The sequence below is a fragment of the Anomaloglossus baeobatrachus genome, chromosome 1, assembly GCF_048569485.1.
Source record: "Anomaloglossus baeobatrachus isolate aAnoBae1 chromosome 1, aAnoBae1.hap1, whole genome shotgun sequence".
NCBI lineage: Eukaryota > Metazoa > Chordata > Amphibia > Anura > Aromobatidae > Anomaloglossus > Anomaloglossus baeobatrachus.
This window is the reverse complement of record NC_134353.1, coordinates 648058333-648080086: the sequence shown is the minus strand read 5'-3', so window position 1 is coordinate 648080086 and position 21754 is coordinate 648058333. Positions and strand designations below refer to the sequence as shown.

General features: G+C 48.8%; 1 protein-coding gene across 3 annotated transcripts in view; it reads right to left on the bottom strand.

Moving 5' to 3' along the window:
• SLC12A6 (solute carrier family 12 member 6) overlaps positions 1-4906 on the bottom strand; it is an 88016-nt gene extending 83110 nt beyond the window's left edge. Inside the window, exons 1-2 of one of the 3 annotated variants that reach the window (XM_075319796.1) lie at positions 4686-4906; positions 4028-4289 (exon numbers count right to left, since the gene is read on the bottom strand). The gene's annotated coding sequence lies outside the window, so the exon portion shown is untranslated. The other 2 variants (XM_075319812.1, XM_075319803.1) reach the window with 2 other exon arrangements.
• Between the last annotated feature and the right edge of the window lie 16848 nt (positions 4907-21754).

The following is a 21754-nucleotide window of genomic DNA, read 5'->3' as shown; positions in this document are numbered from 1 at the left end:
TCATCAGGGGTGGAGGGAGAGCTCGCCGACCCCAGTCCCTGCCTTGCTTCAGCTGGATGTGGATCCGAGGGCACTTATCCAGCTGAAATGCATTGCAGTGCAGAGAGGACGCCGCGCGACATGGTAGCCGGGGAGGGTAAGTAAAATGGTTTTTTTTGCATATATATACTGTACCAGTGAAAGCCCAGGAGCGGGACATACTGTATGTACCAGGAGGGGCCCATAAGGGGACATACATACCAGGTGAGGCACATATATACCAGGAAGAGCCCAGGAGGGACATATATATACCAGGAGCAGGGACATATGTATCAGGAGAAACATATATATATATATATACCAGAAAGAGCCCAGGAGGGTACATATATACAAGGAAGGAGACAAATAAACCAGGAGGGGGACATATATACCAGGAGGGGGGCAAATAAACCAGGATAGGGACATATATACCAAGAGGGGCCCAGGATGACTAACTGAGCCCCTCTCCCTATATCACCCCTGACTGAGTTCCCTCCCCGTGTCACCCCTGACTGACTGAGCTTCTCATCCAAATTACTCCTGACTAGAGACTATGTCCCCTCCCCCAGTATCACCCTGGCCTCAGACTGATTGAGCCCCCTCCTCCTGTATCACTCTGGCCTGACTGAGCCCCTCTCCCCATATCACCCTGGCCTGACTGAACCCTCTCCCCTGTATCACCCCTGACTGACTGAATGACTGAACCCTTTCTCCTCTATATGACCTCTGCCTGACTGAACCTCTCCCCCTCTAATACCCCTGCCTGACTGGACCCTGTATAACCCCTGACTAAATGTGCCCCCTCCCCCTGTATCACCCCTGACAGGGCCCCTTCTCTCCTTGTATCACCCCTGATTGACTGCAGTCCCTTCCCCCTGTGTCACCCTTGACTGACTGCATCTCCTCCCCCTGTATCACCCTTGACTGACTGTGGCCACTTCTCCCGTTATCACCCCTGATTGACTGTGTGCTCTTCCCCATATCACTCCTGACTGACTGTGTCCTCTTCCCCAAATCACTCCTGACTGACTGCATCTACTCCTGCTATATCACCTCTGACTCACTGTGCCCCCTTTCCCCCTGTATCACTCCTGACTGACTGCGTCCCCTTCCCCTGTATCACCCCTGAATTACTGCATCCCCTCCCTCTGAATCACCCAGACTGACTACGTCCCCTCCCGCTGTATCACCCCTGACTGGCTGTGTCCCCTCCCCCTGTATCACTCCTAACTAATTGCGTCCCCTCCAACTGTATCACCCCTGACTGACTTTGCTTTTTTTCCCCACCACTAACAAAATGAGGCTTTTCATAAAAAGTTATGGCCTTATAAATGACAGAGATTTCCGTAAAGTGCATGGGGGATCAGAGGGAAAGCTCTCTTTTGATATCACTCCAACGTCAGACAAAACTGATTTGGGCCCCCACCACTTTTAGTACATATAGTATGCACATTCATATAACATTTCTACAATGGAAATACCACAGCAAATTAATATCCACGCAAATGCTGTGCAGATATTGCTGTGTTTACTATGCACAAACGGTTCCTCCACCATTACCACTGACCTATTCCTTTGTGTTGCAAAGAATGAAATCAGTGGTGAATATCCGCAGCATAAAGCGACACATTGTTCATGTCAAATCTGCAGCGCTGGTCAATTCGTTTAGTGATTAATATACATCAGGGGACATTTATCATTGAGTTTTCACCAAAATGTGGGCACCAGCTCTTTCTATAACATTAATCCACCACTCCAGCATTTTTGTTTTTTTCACCGCTGGAGTAGTGCTTTTAACCCAAGGTTTCTGCCACTGTGTTATACTCACTCTCTGGCATTTTCACCTATTCACCTTTCTTTTTCCCCTGCGGTATCATAATGTGAGTGCAACTTCTGAATGTCCGTAAATTATAAATTACTTCACAAGTGCTCAATACAAGTCTATGAGAGCCAGAACGAGGCTCTCATAAACTTGTATTGAGGTGTGACCTCTGGCTCCATAAAACACTGGAGCAGCTGGCAGGTCACAAACTGTCAGAGACCGACAAACCTGTCAGCACAAGAGGGTGAAGATGCCAGAAGGGGAGTATAGGTGTAAGGTCAGGGTCCTTAGATGAGAACCCCCACTCCAACCCTGGAGAGGTGCTTTATGAAGTGTATTACCTTGTATTAGTCCCTGATATTAGCATGTTTTACTACAGAATTGGTGGTCTTATATTTAATTCTATGTAGCTAAAAAATAGGCCCCAAGAATGATTTTATCTGGTGGGCCCAGGGTACGCCAGTCTGACACTGACGGTGCCCCGTTATCATACCATCCCAGCACATGTACGATGGTGCCCCATTATCATGCCCTCCCAGCATATATACGATGATCCTCATTATCATGCCCTCCCAGCATGTGTGCAATGGTGCCCCATTATCATGCCCTCCCAGCATATGTACTATAGTCCCCATTATCATGCCTTCCCATCATATGTACTATGGTCCCCATTATCATGCCCTCCCAGCATATGTACTATGGTCCCCATTATCATGCCCTACCAGCATATGTACGATGGTCCCCATTATCATGCCCTCCCAGCATATGTACGATGGTCCCCATTATCATGCCCTCCCAGCATATGTACGATGGTCCCCATTATCATGCCCTCCCAGCATATGTACTATGGTCCCCATTATCATGCCCTCCCAGCATATGTACGATGGTCCCCATTATCATGCCCTCCCAGCATATGTACTATGGTCCCCATTATCATGCCCTCCCAGCATATGTACTATGGTCCCCATTATCATGCCCTCCCAGCATATGTATGATGGTCCCCATTATCATGCCCTTCCAGCATATGTACGATGGTCCCCATTATCATGCCCTCCCAGCATATGTATGATGGTCCCCATTATCATGCCCTTCCAGCATATGTACGATGGTCCCCATTATCATGCCCTCCCAGCATATGTACGATGGTCCCCATTATCATGCCCTTCTAGCATATGTACGATGGTCCCGATTATCATGCCCTCCCAGCATATGTACAATGGTCCACATCATGCCCTCCCAGCACATGTACGATGGTTCCCCATTGTCATGCTATCCCAGCATATGTACGATTTTGCACCATTATCATGCCTCCCAGCATTTGTACGATGATCCTCATTATCATTCCCTCCCAGCATGTGTGCAATGGTGCCCCATTTTCATGCCCTCCCAGCATATGTACGATAGTGCACCATTATCATGCCCTCCCATCATATGTACAATGGTGCCTTATTATCATGCCCTCTCATCATATGTACAATGGTCCCCATTATCATGCCCTCCCAGCACATGTACGATGGTGCCCCATTATCATGCTTTCCCAGCATATGCACAATAGTCCCCATTATCATGCCCTCCCATCATATGTACGATGGTACCCCATTATCATGCCCTCCCAGCACATGTACGATGGTGCCCCATTATCATGCTTTCCCAGCATATGCACAATAGTCCCCATTATCATGCCCTCCCATCATATGTACGATGGTACCCCATTATCATGCCCTCCCAGCACATGTACAATGGTGCCCCATTGTCATGCCCTCCCATCATATGTACGATGGTGCCCCATTATCATGCCTTCCCAGCATATGTACGATGGTCCCCATTATTATACTCTCCCATCCCAGCACTCGTGCGATGGTCCCCATTATTATACTCTCCCATCCCAGCATATGTACGATCGTTCCCCATTATCAAGTCTGGAATATGAATGTCTTTAGTTATGGGATAAAGGGGAATAAGCGCACTCTTAAAGCAATGTATCCACAATGCCCCAACAGAAAAGCGCAAAATAAGAAGCAGGAAATATTTACAGCACAGAAAGCAACAAGTGACAAAGACAGAACAAATATATTACCACAGGGAGAGAAAGACAGAAAGGGGAAGTAACAGACAGGAGCCAGAGGGCAGTTCTATCCCGAATGTACAGAATATACAGCACGAAGAAGAAGGAGAAGAAGAAGAAACCTGCGTCGCCACCGTCACAATCCAGCTTTGGGCTGACGAGCTTGATGGCAGGAAAGAAAAGTCACAAAGGCTAGTGACCAGCAGCAGTCATCAGGAGGCTAGCATGGCACTATGATGCCAAGAGGTAAGAGGGCAGCAGGGCATGGCACCGGACACAGCAGAGAATGCCTATCCCCGGAGGAGTGACCGGTATATAGGCAGGATGGCATCCAGTGTGGTAAGAGGGCGAGGAGGCAGACAACAAAGAATAAGGACAAGTCCCCTAAAAAAAATGAAGCGAAAAAACTTTAATTGAACAAATAGTAAATTTTATTAGTTACATTTTTTTAATAAAATACAAGGAGACAATGACAATAAACAGATAACCCCGGACTAACACCAACACTGGTAAAAATAAAGCCAAATTTCACAAGGTAATTGCTGTGTTTCTCCACTGGGTAGCAGCAGTGCACAGCTATGCCTATAAATAGTAAAAAACCTGACGTGCAAAATAATGTAATATATAAGCGTACATTAATGCTCAAATATATAACACACTAATAATATATCAGCTAAGAAAAAATGGCGGCGTACGGTCGTGAAGATACATAAAATATTTAATAAGTAAAAAAATATACAAAATCCAAGTGGATCCCAGAAACAAAGGAGATATACCGACCAGACAACAGTGTAATAAATAGCCCAGGGCAGCCAGGACCGGACCCCGAAATGCGTTTCGCGATAGCTTCTTCCAAGGGGGAATGTGAAGTGTAATGCTTGATCCTCTTTATATAGCGTGCACATCAATATGAGCACATAATTAGGAAGGCAGCGGCAGGAAGCGGCGCTCACATGAGCTAGATCACTGCCCGGAAACCATGGACTCGGCATCTGTCGTCACCAGTCACCCCCCACCACAAGGGAGGAGGGGGGCGAGGAGTGGAGACAATGACAGACGCGTCACCATGGAGACAGGCCAGAGTCTGCCCATCGCAAGAAGGGAAGGAGTGGCTTCATAATAATAATAATCTTTATTGCTATAGCACCAACATATTCCGCAGCGCTTTACAATTCAGAGGTTCATATAACTTGTGGCTTGAATGAATGTGTTCCCATAGAAACAGTATTAGCAAAGGCAGATGGGTAGTAAACACGCCGCAATAGCAAGAGACAGCACAAGTACAAGTGCATCTCAATAAATGAGAAGATCATCAAAAAGTGAATTTATTTCAGTAATTCAATACAAAAATGGAAACACATATATTATATAGAGTCATTACACACAGAGGGGTCTATTTCACTTGGTTATTTCTGTTAATGTTGATGATTATGGCTTACAGCTAATGAAAACCCAAAAGTCATTATCTCAGAAAATTAGAATATTATATAAGACTAACTGAAAAAAATGATTTTAATTCAGAAATGTTGGCGCCTTCTGAAAAGTCTGTATAGTAAATGCACTTAATACTTGGCTCCTTTTGCATAGATTACTGCATCAATGCGGTGTGGCATGGGGGCTATCAGCCTGTGGCACTGCTGAGGTGTTATGGAAGCCCAGGTTGCTTTGATAGCAGCCTTCAGCTCATCTGAATCTCTATGGGGTTTAGGTCAGGTGACTTTGCTTGCCAATCAAGCACAGTGATACTGTGGTTATTAAACCAGGTATTGGCACTTTTGGCAGTGTGGACAGGTGCCAAATACTGCTGGAAAATGAAAATTTCCATCTCCAGAAAGCTTGTTGGCAGAGGGAAGCATGAAGTGCTCTAAAATTTCCTGGTAGACGGCTGCACTGACTTTTGTCTTGATAAAACACAGTGGACCTATACCAGCAGATGACATGGCTCCCCAAACCATCACTTATTGTGGAAACTTCACACTAGACCTCGAGCAGCTTGGATTGTGGCCTCTCCACTCTTCCTCCAGACTCTGGGACTGCGATTTCCAAATGAAATGCAAAATTTACTTTCATCTGAAAATAACACCTTGGACCACTGAGCAACAGTCCAGCTCTTTTTCTCCTTGGCCCAGATAAGACGTTTCTGGCGTTGTCTATTGGTCATTAGTGGCTTTACACAAGGAATGCGATAGTTGTAGCCCATGTCCTGGACACATCTGTGTGTGGTGGCTTTTGAAGCACTGACTCCAGCAGTAGTCCACGCCTTGTGAGTCTCCCCAAGTTTTTTAATGGCCTTTTCTTATCAATCCATTCAAGGCTGCTGTTATCCCTATTGTGCACCTTTTTCTACCACATTTTTTCTGTCCACTCAACTTTCCTTTAATATGCTTGGATACAGCACTCTGTGAACAGCCAGCTTCTTTAGCAATGACCTTTTATGGCTTACCCTCCTTGTGAAGTGCGTAAATGACTGCTTTCTGGACATCTGTCAAGCCAGCAGTGATTGTATAGCCTACTGAACAAGACTAAGGGACCATTTTAAACACTTAAGCTGGGATTACACGCTGCAACATCGCAAAGGACATCGCTGTAACGTCACCGGTTTGGTGACGCAATAGCGACCTCCCTAAGTCTCTGCTAAGTCTCTGGTGAGCGTTCAAACAGGCAAACCTGGCCAACAACTCAACAGCGATCCGGACCTGCAGAGCGACCTAGCTGGTTGTTGGGGACGTTGATAAGCAGCCTTTTGAAAGGGAAGTTGCTAACAAAGTCGCTGAAAAGGCTTCACACACTGAAACTTCATGCTGCACAGCTGGAAACAAAGGACCTAGGAATGGTCCTGAACGATTTGCAACGATTACAACTTCACAGCAGGGGCCAGGTCGCTGATAGGATTCACACACTGCAACATCGCAAACAACATCGCTATTGCGTCACAAAACCGGTGACGTTACAGCGATGTCGTTTGAGATGTTGCAGTGTGTAAACCCAGCTTTAGGAAGCCTTTGCAGTTGTTTTATTGCAATTATTCTAATTTTCTGAGATAATGACTTTTGGGTTTTCATTGGCTGTAAGGGGCACTTTGCACACTGCGACATCGCAGGTGCGATGTCGGTGGGGTCAAATTGAAAATGACGCACTTCCGGCATCGCATGCGACATCGCAGTGTGTAAAGGCTGGATGATACGATTAACGAGCGCAAAAGCGTCGTAATCGTATCATCGGTATAGCGTCGGCGTAATTCATAATTACGCTGACGCAATGGTCCGATGTTGTTCCTCGCTCCTGCGGCAGCACACATCGCTGTGTGTGAAGTCGCAGGAGCGAGGAACGTCTCCTACCGGCCTCACTGCGGCTTCCGTAGGATATGCGGAAGGAAGGAGGTGGGCAGGATGTTTACATCCTGCTCATCTCCGCCCCTCCGCTCTGATTGGCCGCCTGCCGTGTGACGTCACAGTGACGCCGCACGACCCGCCCCCTTAACAAGGAGGCGGGTCGCCGGCCACAGGGACGTCGCACGGCAGGTGAGTGTGTGTGTGAAGCTGGCGTAGCGATAACTTTCGCTACGCCAGCTATCACCACATATCGCTGCTGCGACGGGGGCGGGCACTATCGCACTCGGCATCGCAGCATCGGCCTGCGATGTCGTAGTGTGCAAAGCCCGCCTAAGCCATAATCATCAACATTAACAGAAAGAAACACTTGATATAGATCACTCTATTTGTAATGACTCTATATAACATATGTGTTTCCTTTTTATATTGAATTACTGAAATAAATTAACTTTTTGATAATATTCTAATTTATTGAGATGCACTTGTATATGCAGCCAAAAGAAAAAGAATTCCCCCATGGAATAACGGGATAAATATATGAATTGAAATAGAAAGAAACGTGCAATATACAGCCTGAAAGAATAAAGGGCATAAGAGTGATGATACTGAAAGTATAAAAGTTTCAAAATTGCATACTAATTAATAAAGTGCAAAGTGGACATGTATACATAGCATAGTCATTAATGAAATATAAAATAAAAATATGTGCAAAAGAGTATATATAAAGCTATAAACATTTACATATAATTTTTTTTATAAACTACAGATATATAAATTGTATATAAATAAGCGTAGAAAAGTATTTATAAGGCTATGTGTCCACGGTAGAATGTACCTGCGGATTTTTCTGCCTGAAAATCCGCGACTTTCGCGGCAAATCCGCACCCGCGGATTTGCCGCGGATTTGGCGCGGATTTTGATGCGGATTTTTTTTTTTTTTTTCCCCATTCAAAACCAAAAATCCACACCAAATCTGCACCAAACAATTGACATGCTGCAGATTTTTCCGGATCAAAATCCGCGGCAAATCCGCAGCGGAAAAATCCGCAGCATGGACACAGCATTTCCAAAATGCCATTGAAATGGCTTGGAAGTGCCGCTGCTGCAGATTTTCGGGAAATCCGCGGCAAATCCGCGGCAAATCCGCGGCAAAATCCGCGGTAAATCCGCAGCGTGGGCACATAGCCTAAATGTATAAAAATGTATGCGTAGTATTAATGTAGATATAACAGTTCATAAATAAATATATAACACCCCTATTAAAAAATAATAATAATAAATAAATAACATTTTAAATTAGTGCTACAAAAAATCAATTCTGGTCACTCTAAGCATTGCAAAGATATGGCCTTTTGCTCCAAAACACCTAAACAGTAATAAAGGGTGAAAATTACACATATGCACATAACAAGCAACATATCAATCATCAACATATTGGCCAAAATATAGTAGAAACACTTGACATTATTTACTAATATAATAAAATCATAAGAAAGGGGCAAAGCTCGCAACTTCATTAAGTCCCTAAGGGTGGACACAATCAACATTCGTTATCCATCTTGTTTCTAGTTGCGCCAATTTATTTTTAAGGTTCCCCTAACATTTGGTTGGTAGGACACGATCGATCCCTCTGACTTTGAAGAGCTTTGCATTACATCCATGGACTGATTTAAAATGTTCCGGAATTGGTTTCAACTCGCTGTCCTCAATGGCTGTAGATGCATGTATAATGTCACGGACATTTTCTCTAGCCCATACCTTCAACTGCCTGGCAGTAAGGCCAATGTAGATACGACCACAGGGACAGGTGGCAAGATAAGTGACATATTCTGTACTACAAGTGATGTGCTCTGTAATGTTAAATTCCTTCAATCCATTACTTGAAGAGAACCTCTCTGTGCGCGACATTTGGGCAGGAGATACAGTTCCCACAGGGAAAAAAAAACATTTGGGACCTTTGGCACCAATAGATTGTTTGCTGCAAGTATATCATAGTTACTGTGGACCAACAGGTCTTTAAGCTGTTGTGCTCACCTATCTGTAATGGTAGGGACCTTTGATGTGTGCATTAGGCCTCTGTCACACGCCCGTGACAGAGCGGTACGTGTATGGGCAGTTTTCTCACGTACCGAATACACGGGCACACGTTGACATATGTTTTCCTATAGTTTCGGGCACACGTAAGTATTTTTGCACGGAACATGTGTCTTTTCCGTACTTACATGTGCCCGTGTGCTCCACACGCCGACATGTCCGTTTTTATCCGGCATCACGGGTGTCACACGGAACGCAAACGTGTCACACGTAACACACACGGACCACACGGATGTTTTCCGTGTGACACGCACCGGAGAAAAGACATGTGTCTTTTTTTAAAAAAAAAACCCTTTACTCACCTTCTCCAGCTCTCCTGTCTCTGCCGCTGCTGTCACTTGCTGCCGACCGCCGCTCATTATGCTCATTTAATATTCACTTCACTGCGGCCGGAAGCAGCAGCGGGGAGATGGCAGGAACGGAGACCGCAGATCAGCACCACGGACAGCGACGCCAGGGACAGGTGAGTAGAAAGTTCCCGTTCTCCGTGTGTTATCCCAGGGAGTACCAATAATGTGTAGTCTGGTAAACAGAGTGTCAAAAATACTATCAGTAATAATAAGTACCAGAAATAATTTTCACAGCCCACACTAGCAGTAACAATTCTGGGAAAAAGGCGACCATAGAATGTCACATAAATCAACCAGTTTCCTCAGGGGGACCATCCTGCTAGTTGATTTATGTGGCATTCTATGATAAGAAAATTGCAAAACGTACGTTAGGGGTCCTTATAACTGGGGGGTGGTATATGTCTCACCATTATATGCCTTTTTCCCAGGATTGTTACCTCTATTTGCATGTGATGCTCCTTGTCCTCCTGTTTTTCATTGCCAATTATGGAGTTATGCATTTATCCCTCTGACCTATAGGATATAGGCTCTCAGGGATTCAGTTATGTTGGTTTCATTGGGAATTTGGTTGTTAAGGGTGAGATGATGTAGCACAGGGCTGCTGAACGGGGGCCATTTGTAAATTTCCACCAACCTTCATGGGCCGCACAAAATTATCAGTATGAAAATTACCCGCCTTTATTTGATCAAGCAATTAAGTAACTAACCCCTACTGTGGTGGCCAAAGATGCTTTTCTTTGGTGCGGCGGTTAATTTTCAGGGACATTGATCACTTAACGTTGCTTTTCACAACTACTTCTCCAGGTTTGTCTCTGTCTGGAGCGCAGTCGACTCTTTGTGATAATAATAAGGCAAAATCATATATATCACATAGGAGACATTGGGACTGCTGTATATACATCACAGGAGACATTGGGGACACATGCATCACATGAGGGGCTGGAGACATGTATATGCCCCAGACCCCCTATGATATTTATGCCCCCAGCCCCTCCTGTGATATATATGCCCCCAGCCCCCCCTGTGATGTATATGATCCAGCCCCTCTTGTGATGTATATGCCCCCAGCCCATCCTTTGATATGTATGCCCCCATTCCTTCCTGTGATATATATGCCCCGAGCCCCTCCTGTGATATATATGCCCCCAGCCCCTCCTGTAATGTGAATGACCCCAGCTTCTCCACTGTGATGTATATGCCTCAGCGTTTCCAATGTGATGTATATGCCTCCAGCCCCTAATGGGATGTATATGCCCCTGCCCTTCCTGGGATGTATATGCCTCTTCCCCTCCTGTGATGTATATGCCCCAACCCCTCGTTATATATATGCCCCTAGCCCCTAATGTGATGTATAAGCTCCAGCATCTCCTTTGATGTACAGTACAGACCAAAAGTTTGGACACACCTTCTCATCTCTAGAACAACTGTTAAGAGGAGACTTTGTGCAGCAGGCCTTTATCGTAAAATAGCTGGTAGGAAACCACCTCTAAGGACAGGCAACAAGCAGAAGAGACTTGTTTGGGATAAAGAACACAGGGAATGGACATTAGACCAGTGGAAATCTGTGCTTTGGTCTGATGAGTCCAGATTTGAGATCTTTGGATCCAACCACCGTGTCTTTGTAGAAAAGGTGAACGGATGGACTCTAGTTGGCTGGTTCCCACCGTGAAGCATGGAGGAGGAGGTGTGATGGTGTGGGGGTGCTTTGCTGGTGACACTGTTGGGGATTTATTCAAAATTGAAGGCATACTGAACCAGCATAGCTACCACAGCATCTTGCAGAAGTGTGCTATTCCATCCGGTTTGCGTTTAGTTGGACCATCATTTATTTTTCAACAGGACAATAACCCCAAACACACCTCCAGGCTGTGTAAGGGCTATTTAACTAAGAAGGAGAGTGATGGGGTGCTACGCCAGATGACCTGGTCTCCACAGTCACCAGGCCTGAACCCAATCGAGATGGTTTGGGGTGAACTGAACCGCAGAGTGAAGGCAAAAGGGCCAACAAGTGCTAAGCATCTCTGAGAACTCCTTCAAGACTGTTGGAAAACCATTTCCGGTGACTACCTCTTGAAGCTCATCAAGAGAATGCCAAGAGTGTGCAAAGCAGTAATCAAAGCAAAAGGTGGCTACTTTGAAGAACTTAGAATATAAGACATATTTTCAGTTGTTTCACACTTTTTTAAGTATTTCATTCCACATGTTTTAATTCATAGTTTTGATGCCTTCAATGTGAATCTACAATTTTTAGAGTCATGAAAATAAAGAAAACTCATTGAATAAGAAGGTGTGTCCAAACTTTTGGTCTGTACTGTATATGCCCCCAGCGTTTCAAATGTGATGTATTTGCCTCATTCCCTCCTGTGATGTATATGCCCCCAGCATCTCCAATGTGATGCATATGCCCCAGCCCCTCCTGTGATGTATATGCACCAGCATCTCCTATGATGTATATGCCCCAGCCCCTCCAGTAATGTGTATGCCCCCAGTCTGTCCTGTGGTGTATATGCTCCCAGCCCCTCCAGTGATGTGTATACCCCCGGTGCCTCCTGTTATATATATATGCCCCAGTTCCTCCTGTGTTGTATATATCACAGAAGACACTGGGGGCATACACATCACAGGAGACGCTGGGGGCAAACACATCACAGGAGATGCTGGGGGCATACACATCACAGTAGACACTGGGGGCATACACATCACAGGAGATGCTGGGGACATACACATCACAGGAGACACTAGGGGCATACACATCACAGGAGGGGCTGGGGGCATAGGTATCAAAAAAGGGTCTGGGGCATATTTATTACTGGAGGGCCTAACTGCATACACATCACAGGATGGACTGGGGTATATACATCACAAGAGTCGCTGGGGCACAGACATCACTGGGAGGTATATATATGGCTGAGGGGCACAGACAGCACTTGGGGAACACAGACAGCATTGTTAGGGCAGAAACATCAGTGGGGAACAGGCAGCACTAGTGGGGCACGGGCAGCACTGGAGGAGCACAGATATCGCTAAGGGGCCACAGACATCACTGGAGGTTACGGACATCACTTGGGGGCATGAACAGCACTCGAGGGCACGGACAGCACAAGGGGGCTCGGATATCACAATGGGAGCATGGACAGCACTAGAGGCCACAAACAGCATTAGGAGGGCACTGGTAAAATGGATAACACTTGCAGAGCACACTTGTAGAGCACTAGGGGAACATAGAGATCACTAGGGGAAGAACTAGGGAGCACGGACAGCACTTCCGGAGGACAGATATCACTAGGGGGCACGGACAGCACAGGGGAACATGGACATTACTGACACAGCACTGGGGGGGTAGCACAAAGCTCTGGAGAGGGCACACAGCACTGGGGATGGCACTCAGCACTATGGGTGGCACACAGCTCGGGGGCACACACAGCACTGGGGGAGGGGGCACACAGCACAGGGGCACTCAGCACTGGGGAAGGGGCACACAGCACTATGGGCGACACACAGCACAGGGGGTACACACAGCACTGGGGAATGGGGAACACAGCACTATGAGTGGCACACAGCATCGGAGAGCACACACAGCATTGGGGGAGGGGCACACAGCACAGGGGCACACACAGCACTGAGGGAGGACACAGCACTGAGGGGGGGGGAGACACAGCACTAGGGGAGGGGTCACACAGCACTATGGGTGGCATCCAGCACTGGAGGGCACACACACGGCACTGGGGGAGGGGGCACACAGCCCTGGGGGAAGGGGGGCACACAGCCTTGGTGGAGGGGAGCACACAGCCTGGCGGAGGGCGGCCACACAGTGCTGGAAGCCGTGAAGCTGCTTCTGCTTGTCTTCTGTGGGATGGAAGCGCAGAGTGCTAATCCCACCCACAAAGTAAGTCCTGAGCACACTGGCACTGGCCAGTGTGAGGACCCAATGGTATGCGCATGTAGCATTCAGTAGTGAGTGCTTTGGCGCCAGAGTCACATTGGCAAGTGAGTTGCGCTAGTCTCACGTCACATCACCCGGAATGGCCCACACACTCTCCGAACAGGAGTGTCTCAGCTGCAAAGAAATACATGCAGCCAACAAACTCCTGTCAGGGGAGAGTGCGGCCATGCAGGGTGATGTGATGTGAGACTACTGCGAGTCACTTGCACGTGTGACTTGGAATGCGCGTCCTCACAGGGCATCAGGTCGGGTGTGCAAGAAACATTCTGTGGGGCATGCCTGGCCACTACATCAGGTCTGGGGTATGCAGGAAACACTAGCGGGGGCACGCCTAGTTAGTGCATCAGATTAGGGGCATGCTGGCAGAATAAAACATGGCACAGAATGGTTTATTATGGAAGGCTTCCTCCAGTAAGCGGAGCCCTTCAGGTCATTGGTCACCAGAGGGAAAGGTCACCTCTGTTACCGCACAGGGAGGGTAATGAGGCACTGAGAGAAATGGTGCCTGCTGCCCCTCATTACATGTAGGGAATGGAATAAATAAAGGTCCTCCATGCACAATAGATAAATGGACCTGATGGACTTCAGTGGTATATAGGGCTGTCATGACTGTTCGGCCATCGCGGCTGGCAGCAGGTTAATTCCCTATAGAGAACACATGGACGCTCCTCACCGGTCTCTACCACTGCAGTGATCACATCACTGTCCTGTGACCAAATTGGTGATTGGCTGCAGCATTCACATGTCCCTCTGACGAAATGTCGCCATGTATGCACATATTAGGCGGTGCAGTCTGTAACTGCTTGGGGTGCACATGGAGGCTTTGGTCCTCGTCTGATACTCAAATATTGAGTTCCAAATTGTATGTAGTAACAGCGCACAATCCAAGTCAGAACCAAAGAAAAAACTTCTTGAAGTAAAACTTTTTTTATTCCTCTTTGACTTGTGGTCACAAATAAGATGTTTTCTAGTGTAAGTGTAGCACCCCTGAAGCCATCAGGGAGCTACGAGGTACTGCATCCCCACCAGGATGCAGGGCCTACCCCCAGGTACCCAGAAGACCAGTGCCGGTAACAACAAAACATTCCAGTTAATCCCTGTTTTTTCCCAATTTCCCCAAAGACTGGTGACAGACTAGGGTTGGACACAATGGATGGCCATCTAGGGGTGGAGCCAATCCAGTCCACTAGACGACCAGGTGGGAGGGGGCAGACAGAGGAGAGAGAGTCAGTCGGTAGTTAGTCGGTGACAGCGAGAGTGAGCGGAAGCACCGACAGGAGTGTGACAGTGACCTGAGGGCCCAGGCGTGTGGTTGCTAATGGAGTACTCCCAGAACCATAGCACCAACGGGTTACAGAATCCTAGGTCAGTCAAATGCTCCAGGCAGACTTGATAAAATCTGCACAGTGAGAGGACCATCCAGGACCTCACTGAGCTTGAAGTTCGTGACCCAGTAGCAACGGGAGAATCGGGGAACAGGATCAGAGGAAGCAACCCCACAGGGTTTACGCTACCGTCATACGGACTGTGAAAGAGAGACTACCAGGAGGGGACCCCCAGATGCTCCAAGCCACGGGGACCCACCAACCAGAGACAGGTGCAGGGGAAAGAAGCAACCATGTCACTACACCGGCACTGGGACTAAGGGGACCAGCGGTCAAGACCAGCCTTCCTTGGGTGACCAGTTTCCATCTTACTGTGAGTAAAGGAACCAGTTACACTGCAACCTCTTGTGTGGCCTACCTTCTTTCTGCACCCATGAACATCATCTATCCTCTGGGGCCTGGCCCTACTTGCGGAGGGCCCAACATCCAGGCTGCCACTAACACCAGCCCCAGTAGTGAGAACTGTCCAGCGGTGGCTCCACTAAATAGCCGCAACCTGCAAGTGGTGTCACGATATAAACTTTTACCTAATCTCCCTTGTAAATACACCCCTTTTAAAAAGCGTCCCCAGGACACAGAACCGGGCAACGGCCACCAAGTGACATCTCCCCAGCAATTCACTATCCGGGACCGAGTACCCCATAGCCCTGGGGCGACACATACAGTTAGGTCCAGAAATATTTGGACAGTGACACAATTTTCGCGAGTTGGGCTCTGCATGCCACCACATTGGATTTGAAATGAAACCTCTACAACAGAATTCAAGTGCAGATTGTAACGTTTAATTTGAAGGTTTGAACAAAAATATCTGATAGAAATTGTAGGAATTGTACACATTTCTTTACAAACACTCCACATTTTAGGAGGTCAAAAGTAATTGGACAAATAAACCAAACCCAAACAAAATATTTTTATTTTCAATATTTTGTTGCGAATCCTTTGGAGGCAATCACTGCCTTAAGTCTGGAACCCATGGACATCACCAAACGCTGGGTTTCCTCCTTCTTAATGCTTTGCCAGGCCTTTACAGCCGCAGCCTTCAGGTCTTGCTTGTTTGTGGGTCCTTTCCGTCTTAAGTCTGGATTTGAGCAAGTGAAATGCATGCTCAATTGGGTTAAGATCTGGTGATTGACTTGGCCATTGCAGAATGTTCCACTTTTTTGCACTCATGAACTCCTGGGTAGCTTTGGCTGTATGCTTGGGGTCATTGTCCATCTGTACTATGAAGCGCCGTCCGATCAACTTTGCGGCATTTGGCTGAATCTGGGCTGAAAGTATATCCCGGTACACTTCAGAATTCATCCGGCTACTCTTGTCTGCTGTTATGTCATCAATAAACACAAGTGACCCAGTGCCATTGAAAGCCATGCATGCCCATGCCATCACGTTGCCTCCACCATGTTTTACAGAGGATGTGGTGTGCCTTGGATCATGTGCCGTTCCCTTTCTTCTCCAAACTTTTTTCTTCCCATCATTCTGGTACAGGTTGATCTTTGTCTCATCTATCCATGGAATACTTTTCCAGAACTGAGCTGGCTTCATGAGGTGTTTTTCAGCAAATTTAACTCTGGCCTGTCTATTTTTGGAATTGATGAATGGTTTGCATCTAGATGTGAACCTTTTGTATTTACTTTCATGGAGTTTTCTCTTTACTGTTGACTTCAAGACAGATACACCTACTTCACTGAGAGTGTTCTGAACTTCAGTTGATGTTGTGAACGGGTTCTTCTTCACCAAAAAAAGTATGCGGCGATCATCCACCACTGTTGTCATCCGTGGACGCCCAGGCCTTTTTGAGTTCCCAAGCTCACCAGTCAATTCCTTTTTTCTTAGAATGTACCCGACTGCTGATTTTGCTACTCCAAGCATGTCTGCTATGTCTCTGATGGATTTTTTTCTTTTTTTTCAGCCTCAGGATGTTCTGCTTCACCTCAATTGAGAGTTCCTTAGACCGCATGTTGTCTGGTCACAGCAACAGCTTCCAAATGCAAAACCACACACCTGTAATCAACCCCAGACCTTTTAACTACTTCATTGATTACAGGTTAACAAGGGAGACGCCTTCAGAGTTAATTGCAGCCCTTAGAGTCCCTTGTCCAATTACGTTTGGTCCCTTGAAAAAGAGGAGGCTATGCATTACAGAGCTATGATTCCTAAACCCTTTCTCCGATTTGGATGTGAAAACTCTCATATTGCAGCTGGGAGTGTGCACTTTCAGCCCATATTATATATATAATTGTATTTCTGAACATGTTTTTGTAAACAGCTAAAATAACAAAACTTGTGTCACTGTCCAAATATTTCTGGACCTGACTGTAAGTATTCCTCAGTTGAGGAGTTTTTGAAAGAATTGATCATTTCCAGAAGTGTTTTTTTTCTAGAATGTTTTGATTGGGCAAATTCCATCAGGAGACGCTCCATAGACGTGACATGTGTGACCAGATACACACATACCCCCCACCCCCTGTGAGGTCACACACACGTCACCCGAAAGGGAGACCTGATGCCTCCCTCAGGGCCAGTAGGGCACACCAGGTGGGCGTAGTCAGGCGGAAAGACACGCCCACCAAGGAGACTACTGTCCTGAGGCAGGAAGTTCAAACAAAACAGATTAGTTTGTACAGTGACAGTGAGTGGTAGTGGAGCAGCTGTCAGAGACCCGGGTAGGAGCCTGGGACCCTTGAAACGTCAGGCAGGCAGACGGTGGTGGCCGCCTGCAGGAGTACCGGTACAGCAACCGGCGGAACCGTACGGACCGGGCCTGGGTTGGAGCCCGCCGGTCCTGAACCGGGGAGTCAACCGTGTACCGGAGCACCAGAAACCGGGTACTCAGACCCCGTCCTAGCCTAGAAGCCACTGAGTATAGGCAAATTGACTGATTGATTGCTGGCTGGACCTCACGGGTTCATCCACACCCAAAATCCCGAAAGAAGGCAAAAGCCCACCGAGACCGGGTGAGCGCCACCGCCAAGGGGCAAACACCCGACGAGCCAGCGCCTGCGGGCAACCGAGGGCTCCTCTGGCAGCTCAACGCCGGGGAGCGGGCTACCACTGCCCAGGCAGGGGAGCCAAAACACAACTAGCAGAGGTGCACGGGAAAGGGGCTACCATCAACCCCACAGGTGACATCAGCAGCCGGCCGCGGGAACCGACCACATCCGAACTTTGGTTTACCAGTGACTCTGAGAGTGAATTAATCGTGAGTACACCAGTGCCATCCGGGCACGACACTACACCGCGGCACGGCACCCTGCACCCCGACAACAACATCAGCGCTTGCAGTCCCCCAAGCCGGGCCCCGGGACACACCGCCCCTACCCACGGAGGGGACTACCATCTCGGCTGCGGCCGCAACACCGATCCCGGATGAGCCCGCCATCGCCTCAGCCGCAGCGGTGGTGCATCCTGTCACCACGACCCGTGGGTGGTGTCAGGACCCGTGAGACGACAGCACGGCCCTCCCTGGCTGCGCTCACCATCCCACCACCACCACCCCACTACCTCTCCCCTCTAACAGAGCGACGTGGCCCCCCGTCCGGAGGCGCTCGTGCCACCGACAACCCGAGCCCGGATCTCGAGCGGCTCGGCCCTAGCAAGCGGAAGAAGCGGCCGGGCCCCTCTCAGGGTGGTACACATGCACCTTTACTTCTCCCATCAGGCGTTTTTTAAAACTTGAAGCTGTAGAAAAACGCTCTAAACACTGAACAGCAATGAATAGGAAATGTTTTACTAGCATTATTTTTTAGCTATTTTTTTCAGTAATTTTTTAGAGCAAACTTGCTCAAAAAGACTCGTAAAAAATCCCCCGTATGTACCGTATTTTTCGGACCATAAGACACCTTTTTCCCCCAAATGTAGGGGGAAAGTGGGGGGGTGCGCCTTATAGTCTGAATGTGGCTGCGGGGAATGAGGGTGCTGCGGGGGAGCGGGTCATCGGGGGCACGAGCAGGCTGTAGCAGCACCTGCCGTGACCACGTGGGCCCGCTCATTACATATGCACGCCCGTCCTCCCGCCCATCATCCCTCAGCGCTGAAGTAGTTGCCAGGGCCCGCTTGATCACCCCTGGCAACTACAGCCTGGAGTGATCATGTGCGGCTGTATTCACTGCCCCCCGCGCATCATCATCAGCGTGGGGTGCAGTGAATATTACGGTATAATCACCGGTCACTTCCCTGCAGTATCGCGATGTCCTCCTGTCTGTGCCGGCCAGCTGATCTGTGTAGAGAGCGGTGAGCACAGCGATGACGTCATCGCTGTGCGCGCCACTAGTCTCCATGCAGGTCAGCTGACAGGCAGACAGGAAGAGGAGCGATGCTGCAGACAACGGTGACGGCTCCACATAGATCAGCGGCGGCTGCCGCCACAGACAGGGGGAGGAGCAATGCTGCATGGAGCAAGGAAAGGTGAGTATAAATGTTTGGGGGTTTTTTGTGTGACACAGGATACATGCCATATAGCAGGATGGGGGTATATAGCAGGATGGGGCCATATAGCAGGATGGATGGGGTATATAGCAGGATGGATGGGGGTATATAGCAGGATGGATGGGGTATATAGTAGGATGGATGGGGGTATATAGCAGGATGCCAGTATATAGCAGGATGCCAGTATATAGCAGGATAAGGGCATTTATCAGGATGGGGTACATATATACAAGGATGGGGATCATAGTTGTCGCGGGCAGGGAGGAGGGTGTCAGCACACTACGCTCACCCCTTCTGCTCGGGTCCGGCGGCTGCTGCTCAGTGGTGGCTCGAGCTGTAGGCCGGATCCCGGGGGTTTCTCGAGCGGCACTCCTCGCCCGTGAGTGAAAGGGGGTTGTTGGGTGTGGGGATTGTTTATTGTCCGTGACGCCACCCACGGTTGTGGTGATTTCACCACCGCTGCTCAATACGGGGATCCCGGGGATGGTGATGCGGAGCAGCCAGGTGTTGTGTTGCCCCTCCGTGGGTAGGGGTTGGTGATCCCGGGGCCCGATGATGGTGAGGGAGGTGCAGGGCCTGGTGGGCGCAGGGACGCGAGGGCAGCGCTGTGCCTTGCGGCACTGTGGTACTCACTCAGCCTGAGACGTTGACACAGTTTTTACGGTAAACCAAACGGCTGGTAAGACGGTCCCACGGACGGCTGCACTTGCTCTCCCAGTAGGTGACGGTGATGTCCCTCTTCCTTGCACCTGTGTGTACTTGTTGGTTGCGATGGGTCCCCACCGGTAACCCGCTCCCCGGCTTCAAGCTGGACCGGGGGAGCTCTACTCTTTGCCCGCAGGCGCTGGCCCTGAGAAACTGGTGCCTTGGCGGTGGCGGTGTCTCTCCTACTCTGGTTGGGCTGTTGCCTTCAATTGGGACTTGGTTGTTGGGGGATCTACGTCCCCTTCACTGACGGATTCGGCAAATTATGGCGACTCCTAGCCTTGCCGGGGTCCGAGAGGCCCCTGCCCTGGTGCTGACTGTCCTTCGGAACACTGCTCCAGACCGCCGGGCACACAGCCTCCGGGGTCCTTCCAGGAACTTCCAAACGGTCCCCCTCCAGACAGTCACCGCCGTTGCTGACCTTGCTGACCTGTCCTGCACACAGCTGGACTACTTCAGGCTTCCTTTCTGTCACCCCTCTTGCTTTCCTCCTTTACCACTTCACTTCACTTCTACTTTCACTTCCTTAGCTCATCTTCGCTGTTTACTCCTTCACTCCCCTAGCTAGACTGCCTGGTTTTTCCCGCCTCCAGAGCTGTGTCCTCCTCAGTGGGCGGAGCCAACCGCCTGGCCCACCCCCTGGTGTGAATCATCAGCCTCTGGAAGAAGGCAACAAGGATTTTTGGTTAGCTGTGGTGTTCCTAACTGGGATGTAGGGTGTGGTGGTGTGTGACCTGTGTCCCCTGGCTTGCCCAGGGCAACACATTCCCCCTTAGCAAAATGCAGACCGTCCGTGGGCTGCCGTCCAACACCGGTTTTATTTTTCTGCAAAAGATAACATGGTAAAATAATAACATATGTACATTTTTAATAAATCTTCCCTTAACGGGAGGCACATTTCTTAAACATTGCATAACGGTTTACGGTTACGGTTTCCGCTCTCTCCCACCCAAGCAACCTGGCCCTGATGCTGCCCCTAAAGCCCAGGCAGCACCCCTTGACCCACAGTCCAGCACACGGTACCCGAGCGGGATCTGTCCTTTTCCTCCAGAGGGTAGCCACCGGTTCCTTTGGTGGCTGGGCCCCCGCCTGCTCTGCTCAGGGCCCTCCCTCCAACCTGCCTCTCCGGAGGCGGCATTGCGGAAAACGGTAACGGTAAACAACATATTTACAAGCCACTTAACGTTTGTGGTTGCCCTGCAAGTTCACGGGCTTGTCCATAGAAAGTCCTCCATGCAACTTTTAAACGGTCCCCACGGGGACAACGGTGCCGGCTCCAGCCGGTTGCAAATCACAAAGAAAATCAGGTAATGTACTCGGTATCATTTTCATCATTCTTTCAAACTTTTCAACTTTTAAACAACAAAATGGTGGTCCCAACGGGGACTGGACAACGGTGCTCCGCTGCCCTACTCGTACTTTTCTGCTGAGGCGGACCCATCCTCTGCCACCAGCACATCAAACATGCACTGACATGCCTGCGGTGACAGGGGCACCCGGTACCCATTTCCACCGGTACGCGGGGTATGAACAACCACGGGGTCTCCTACATAGCGGGAACGCTCACTTGCCTCTTCAAACTCAGCAGCGGACCCGGGACTAGGGCCGGAGTCGT